Source organism: Tachyglossus aculeatus, chromosome 24 (genome assembly GCF_015852505.1).
Source record: "Tachyglossus aculeatus isolate mTacAcu1 chromosome 24, mTacAcu1.pri, whole genome shotgun sequence".
NCBI lineage: Eukaryota > Metazoa > Chordata > Mammalia > Monotremata > Tachyglossidae > Tachyglossus > Tachyglossus aculeatus.
Window position 1 is genome coordinate 751,849 of NC_052089.1, and position 8,228 is coordinate 760,076.

At 42.5% G+C, this 8,228-nt stretch overlaps 2 pseudogenes; both read left to right on the top strand.

Annotated features, from left to right (window-relative positions):
* Positions 1-330: 330 nt before the first annotated feature.
* On the top strand, positions 331-1,260 carry LOC119945058 (annotated as a pseudogene).
* A 1,783-nt stretch (positions 1,261-3,043) lies between these two features.
* On the top strand, positions 3,044-3,953 carry LOC119945044 (annotated as a pseudogene).
* The last annotated feature ends 4,275 nt before the right edge of the window (positions 3,954-8,228 follow it).

An 8,228-nucleotide genomic window follows, 5' to 3' on the forward strand; every position in this document is an offset into this window, starting at 1 on the left:
TATGTACAAAGCACTGTTCTAAGCGCTGGAGTGATACAAGGTGATCAGGTTGTCCCACGTGGGGCTCACAGTCTTAATACCCATTTTACAGATGAGGGGACTGAGGCACAGAGAAGTTAAGTGACTTGCCCAAAGTCACACAGTTGACAATTGGCAGAGCCAGGATTTGAACACATGACCTCTGACTCCAAAGCCCGTGCTCTTTCCACTGAGCCACGCTGCTTCTCTGAAAATGGGGGAGGTGAAAGGTAAGTATGAATGCGAGACCTGAAAGAACTGGAATGCTTCTAAAACCTATGTTTTTCATCCAGAGTCTTCATATTGAACAAAATGGCTGATGGATATGACACTTCTATGAGAGAGTTCGTTATTTGGAAATTAACAGATGATCCGTCTTCCGGATCCTCCTCTTCACCTTGTTTCTCGTGGTTCATGTTGTCACAGTCATGGGTAATCTCAGCATCATCAGATTAATCAGGTCCAGTTCCCAACTTCACATGCCAATGTACCATTTTCAGAGCCATTTGGCGTCCATCGATTTTTGGTATTCATCAACTGTCACCCCAAAGATGCCTAAGAGCTTCTTAGTGGAGAGACACACAATATCCTTTGCTGACTTTGTTGCCCAGCTCTGTTCTGTCTTTGTCTTTGAGACCTCAGAGGGCATCTTACTGGCTATGATGGCATATGACCATTTTGTGGCCATCTGAAATTCCCTGCCCTATACCATCTCCATGTCCAATAAAGTCTGTGTCCAGCTCATAGCTACCTCCTAAGTCAGGGGTTGTTTAACTAGTGCGCTATTTACTATTTGTGTGTTTGGTTTAGCCTTCTGTGGATCCAATGAAATCAATCATTTTTTCTGTGATTTCCCTCCATTAGTGGAACTTGCCTATTCTGATGTTTACCTGGTTCAAATCATTTCTTTTGTCTCTGTTGCCATCATTATTCTGAGCACCATCCTAACCATAGTCGTCTCTTATGTACACATCCTCTGTGTCATCGTGAGGATCCCAATCAACCGGCAGGAGACAGAAGGCTTTCTCTACCTGCACCTCTGACCTGATGGCTGTTATTCTATATTACAGAACCATCGCGTTCACTTACATGCAGCCCAGCTCCAGCCACTCCTTGGAGCAGATTAAAGTTGTGTCTCTGTTCTACACAGTGGAGATCCCCATGCTGAACCCCTTAATCTTTTCTCTGAGGAACAAGGATATGAAAGAGCCAGTGATAAGGTTAATGGCCAAGTATGAATAATTATTTTTAAATAAAATTTTGCATAATCCATCGATTATTCTTGGGCAGTCAGAAAAATGTACGTGCTTATTTGTTGTTTTGTTGACACATTCTAATTGTGAGTTTGAAAGAAACAAAAAATTGGGCACAACTCGTGGAGATGTATCATTTTAGTTAAGAAAACAGTCGTTATAATTCACATCTATATCCCAGGGATGTGCTCTGTACTAAAATGATGATGCCAGAAAATTAATTTTTCTTCGATTAACACTTCCTTTAGACCATGTTGGGAAGTAGCGTGGCCTAATGGAAAGAATAGAGGCCCGGGATTCCTAAGACAAGTGCTTGGCACAGAGTAAGTGCTTAACAAATATTATCATTATTATTACTATTACTACTACTCTCCGAAAAACTTAGTAGAGGGACTGCACTTAATAAATATCATCGATTAATTGAATGATTGTAACTTTATCTTGCTTTCCAAATTCATTTTTCCTATCTAATCTTTAACGAGGCTTTTGTTCCTACTATAATGTCTCCATTTTTTTTAAAAAAATATATTCTTTCTAGAAGCTTTCCCATGAGTTGTGGATATGGTTCTTTAATGCTGTGTTCTAATTTATTCACCAGTTTCATCTCCCAAAAAAGAGGTGGCTGATAAATGGCTGGTGGAAATCAAACTACAGTCATGGAATTCATTCTTTTTGGATTAGCAAATGATCCAGTGGTCCACATCGTCCTCTCTGGGGTGTATCTAGTGACCTATATGGTCATCATGTTGGGGAACTTTATTTTTCCCTTAACCACTTATCCTCAACAGATGTATGTAGGTTCTCAACCACCACTTTTAAGATACTTGAGAACAAAACTTCAGGAGAAAAATAGCATTTCACATATGGACTGTGCTGTCTAATTATTTTTCACTAAGATCTTTTGACAGGCTAAGTGACTCCTTTTGACTGTGATGGCATGAAATTAATACATAGCCATCTGTACCCACTGGCTTATCCAATGACTATGTCTAAGAGACCCTAATGGTAGTAGGCTCCTATTTAGGAAATATTTTAATCAATTAATCATATTTCTTAAGCATTTACTGTGCACAGAACACCGTATTTGGCAGTTTTGATTAATTTATATTATCCTTCAGTGGAACCAATGTTATCGTCATTTAGTTCTGTGATTTTCCCACTTTATTGAATCGTCTTTGCTCTCCCAAGACGTTTACTAAAATAATTCCTTCAGTCTTAGGGGCCTTTATAATTCTACCCACTCTGGCGAACCCAGTTGATTTTTCCTGTAGATCCTGTTGACCAGTTCCAGAATAAATTCATCCAAAGGACAAAGAAAACCCTTCAACATCTGTGCCTCTCATTTGAACCCAGTCACTCTATTCTTTGTGTTTTCAGCTACCAGGAAGGACCGTGGGTTTGTAAATGACACTTTTAACCTCAATCCCTTAATATGAAATCTAGTCTGTACATGTTTCATAGTACATGCAAGACTTCTTTGGAACTGATTCCGGTTCTTCCCATATTTCCCTCTAGAGTGTAAGCTCACTGTGAGCAGGGAATACAACTGCTATATTGGTGTTATTTTACTCACCCAAATACTTACTAAAATACTGTGCACAAAGTGAGTGCTTAATAAATACTATTGATTGATTGATTTTCCTGAATCTAATAAACACACCTTTCAGTAGAGGGATAATTTTATGGGAATTTGACCAATAATTACTATGTTGATACCTCGTTTAATGAAAGGTCCCCTTTAGTTTCAACAGAAACTGTTTCTAAAATACTTCATGACTGGAAGAAACCAGACCACTGTAATGGAATTCATTCTTTGGGGTTAACTGGGAATGCCACCCTTCGGGCTGTCCTCTTTGTGACATTCCTAGGGATCGATGTTATGACTTTAATCAGAAACTTCAGTATCATCTTGCTAATTAGAGTCAGTTCCAAGCTTTATACTCCAATGTACGTTTTCCTCAGCCATTTGGCTGCTGTTGAAATTGAATATTCCTCCTGTGTAACACAAGTAATGCTTGGAGCCTTCTTGGCTGATCGCTACACAATGCCTTTGGTCAGTTGTATTGCTCCGCTGTGTTCTGCAGTGACCTTTGGGACAACTGAAACCTTCTTATTGGCTGCTATGGCTTATGACTGATATGTGGCTCTTGGTAGCCCACTACTGTACTCTGGCATAATATCTGACAAGGTCTGCATCCTGCTGGTAGCTATTTCCTACAGCTACCAGGTTGTGTGACTGCTTGGACATTTACCAGTTGCTTATTAATTGTATATTTTTGTGGACCTAATCAGATAAGCCACTTTTTCTGTGATTTTGCTCCACTGCTGAAACGTTCTTGTTCAGACCTTTCAGTTATTAAAATCATTCCTTCTATCTTCTTGGGGTCAATAATAGTGGTCACCATACTTGTCATTGTAATTTCTTGCATATACATCATCTTAACAATCATGAGGATGAACTCAAGGGATGGGAAACACAAACCTTTCTCCACTTGTACCTCCCAACTCACTGCTGTCACTCTGTACTACGGGACCATCACTTTCATATATGTGATGCCCAAATCCAGTTACTCTATCAATCAGAATAAAGTGGTGTCTGTGTTCTACACCATTATGAGCCTGAGGAACAAGGATGTTAAGGAGGCCCTGGGAAAGGTGATTAACAGGAAAACGTTCTGTTAATCATGATGACGCTTTGTCAGCGTTACAATGAGGGATATTTCCAAGTCTTTTTATTGAAGTTATATAAAGACCTTTTCAAATCAGTCATACAAATATGAATGTCCCTTCAGATCTCCCTTGTCGCCCACCCACCACCCTGGTGTAGAATTTTATTCAAAATCAAGATCTGGAAAAAATTCATTTTTTAGAAAAAGTTATATTTTGATTACATTGAAATTTACAATAATGTATCTTCAGACCTTTCTCACCACCACCGTCATTGTTACAATACTAAGAAGAATAAGAAGGAGTAACGGCATAGCTTGTAGTAGCCTGGGAGCACGAACCATGTTTTAATTATAGCTTTTAGTAAACTGTAAATGTTTTCATAACCTAAATTTAAATTTGAGATGAAGTTATCAGTGATGAAGAATTGTGCTATGTACTGAACCTCATGTCAACCAGACATACAAATATATCTTTATGTCTAGAGAATTAGAATGATCAGCTCACTAATGAAATTACAATAGCCTATGACAATTGTATTTGATGTGGGCAAGGAAGGTGTCTATCAATTCTGCTGTACTGCACTCACACAAGCACTTAGAACAGCACTATGCACACAGTAAGTGCTCAGTAAATACCAGTGTGTTGATTATGTGTCCATATGGGACTAAGTCACAAATGATAATAATGATGACACTTGTTAAGCACTTGCTATGTGCCAAGCACTGTTTTAAGCGCTGGGGTAGATACAAGGTGATCATGTTGTCCCACGAAGGGTTTATAGTCTTAATCCCCGTTTTACAGATGAGGTTACAGAGGCACAGAGAAGTTAAGTGACTTGCTCAAAGTCACACAGCTGACAAATGGCGGAGCCAGGACTTGAACCTACAAACTCTGACTCTTAATAATAATAATAATAATGATAATAATTATGGCATTTATTAAGCACTTACTACGTGGAAAACACTGTTCTAAACCCTGGGGAGGTTACAAGGTAATCAGATTGTCCCACGTGAGGCTCACAGTCTTAATCCCCATTTAACAGATGAGGTCACTGAGGGCCAGAGAAGTTAAGTGATATGCCCAAGGTCACACAGCGGACAAGTGATGGAGGTCACACAGCGGACAAGTGATGGAGCTGGGATTAGGACCCACGACCTTGGACTCCCAAACCCATGCTCTTTCCACTAAGCCACGCTGCTTCTCTAGGAGCATTCACATGCCTTAGAGTGCCACAAGGTTACCGAAGGGCTAATTATCCAGTGAAAATCAATAATTAAAATTGATTGGAAAGACATTTTTTCAGCATCTCACAGAGCACACAGATATTACATTGCCAGCTGACCGTCAAATCTCTCTAGCTATTTTGCTTATGCAGATATTTCTTCTCTTGTCTTATGCTGTCAAGTCACCTCCGACCCATAGCTGTACAATGGACACATCTCTCTCAGAGTGTCCTACCTCTATCTGCAATTGTTCTGGTAGTGTATCCAGAGAGTTTTCTTGATAAAAGTACAGAAGTAGTGTACTATTGCCTCCCTCTGAGAAGTAAACTTGGGTATCCAGCCTCGACTCTTTCCCATGTGGTTGCTGCCTAGCACAATAGGTTTTAGTGTTACTTATAGGAGATTGCCTTCCACATGTTAGTCACTGCCCAAGCTAGGAATGGAATGGGTATGCCTCTGCTTGACTCTTCCTCCCATAGTTGCGACTGGTTGAGTACTGGAAACTCCCCAGGTGTGACCCTGAGAGTGGACAAAGTTCTAAGATATCAATTTTTTTTTTTAATTCCCTTCTACAGTTGTAGTGATTTACAATGCCTTTTAAAAAACAACTTTTTTATAGCAATTGATGCAGTAGCTCAGAGGAAAGTGTGTTAAATATTGCCTTTCCAATCAGAATATGTAGGAGGCAACACTAATAATCTATGGCACCAAATCGATATTAAAGGAAGTGGCTCTGAGAACACTGTGACCCCAGTTACTTCTCAAGTCCTCTCTTAGCTCTGATGTTTCCCACTTTATTCAGAGACTTTGACAATTTGGGACCACTCTTCTTGCTCTGCCTTTTGTTTAGATTTTAGCAGTCATTTCACACTGGTTTGCTTGGGGAGCTTACAACTGACCTGACCTAAATGAAACCTTCTGACCCCATCTCCCTCTTACCCTTCCTCTCAAAACTCCTTGAGTGAGCCGACTACACTTGCTGCCTCGAACTCCTTTCCTCCAATTCTCTCCTGGACCCCTTCCAATCTGGCTTCCATCCCCTTCACTCCACTGAAACCACACTCTCAGAAGTCACCAATGATCTCCTCCTTGACAAATCCAACTGTTCCTATTCCATCCTATTCTTCCTTGACCTCTCAGCTGCCTTCGACACTGAGGACTATCCCCTTCTCCTCAATAATTTATCCAACCTTGGCTTCACTGACTCTATCCTCTCCTGGTCCTCCTCATCTCTCTGGCCATTCATTCTTAGTCTCCTTTGCGGGCTCCTCCTCCCCCTCCCATCCTCTAACTGTAGGGGTTCCTCAACTTTCAGTTCTTGGTACCCTTATATTCTCCATCTACACTCACTCCCTTGGAGAACTCATTTGCATCCACGGCTTCAACTATCATTTCTATATGGATGACACCCAAATCTATATCTCCTCTCCTGTTCAACCTCCTTCCCTCGAAGATTGCATCTCCTGCCTTCAGGACATCTCTACTTTGTTGTCCTCCCGGTACCTCAAACTCAGCAAGTCCAAGACAGAGCTCCTTGTCTTCCCTTCCAAACCCAGTCCGCTCTCGAACTTTGCCAACGCTGTAGATGGCACAACCACCCTTCCTGTCTCACAAGCCCATAACCTTGGTGTCATCCTTGACTCTGCTCTCTCATTCACCCCACATATCCAACAGTCACTAAATCCTGTCAGTCTCACCTTCATAACATCACCAAGATCCTTCCTGTCCTATCCATCCAAACCACTACCATGTTAGTAAAATCTCTCATCCTATCCCGACTGGATTATCAGTCAATCAATCAATCAATCAATCAATCGTATTTATTGAGCGCTTACTGTGTGCAGAGCACTGTACTAAGCGCTTGGGAAGACCAAATTTGGCAACATATAGAGACAGTCCCTACCCAACAGTGGGCTCACAGTCTGAAAGGGGGAGACTGAGAACAAAACCAAACATACTAACAAAATAAAATAAATAGAATAGATATGTACAAGTAAAATAAATCAATAAATACAGTAATATAGAAGTACAAACATATATACATATATACAGGTGCTGTGGGAAGGGAAGGAGGTAAGATGAGGGGGATGGAGAGCGGGACGAGGAGGAGAGGAAGGAAGGGGCTCAGTCTGGGAAGGCCTCCTGGAGGAGGTGAGCTCTCAGTAGGGCCTTGAAGGGAGGAAGAGAGCTAGCTTGGCGAATGGGCAGAGGGAGGGCATTCCAGGCCCGGGGGAAGACGTGGGTCGGGGGTCGATGGCGGGACAGGTGAGAACGAGGCACGGTGAGGAGATTAGCGGCAGAGGAGTGGAGGGTGCGGGATGGGCTGTAGAAGGAGAGAAGGGAGGTGAGGTAGGAGGGGGCGAGTTGATGGAGAGCCTTGAAGCCGAGGGTGAGGAGTTTCTGCCTGATGCGCAGATTGATTGGTAGCCACTGGAGAGTTTTGAGGAGGGGAGTAACATGCCCAGAGCATTTCTAGACAAAGACAATCCGGGCAGCGGCGTGAAGTATGGATTGAAGTGGGGAGAGACATGAGGATGGGAGATCAGAGAGAAGGCTGATACAGTAGTCCAGACGGGATAGGATGAGAGATTGAACGAGCAGGGTAGCGGTTTGGATGGAGAGGAAAGGGTGGATCTTGGCAATGTTGCGGAGTGGAGACCGGCAGGTTTTGGTGACGGCTTGGATGTGAGGGGTGAATGAGAGAGCGGAGTCGAGGATGACACCAAGGTTGTGGCTTGTGAGATGGGAAGAATGGTAGTGCCGTCAACAGTGATGGGAAAATCAGGGAGAGGGCAGGGTTTGGAAGGGAAGACAAGGAGTTCAGTCTTCGACATGTTGAGTTTTAGGTGGCGGGCAGACATCCAGATGGAGATGTTCGAGAAGGCAGGAGGAGATGCGAGCCTGGAGAGAGGGGGAGAGAGTAGGGGCAGAGAAGTAGATCTGGGTGTCTTCAGCGTACAGATGATAGTTGAAGCCGTGGGAGCGAATGAGGTCACCAAGGGAGTGAGTGTAGATCGAGAACAGAAGGGGACCAAGCTCTGAACCTTGGGGAACCCCCACAGTA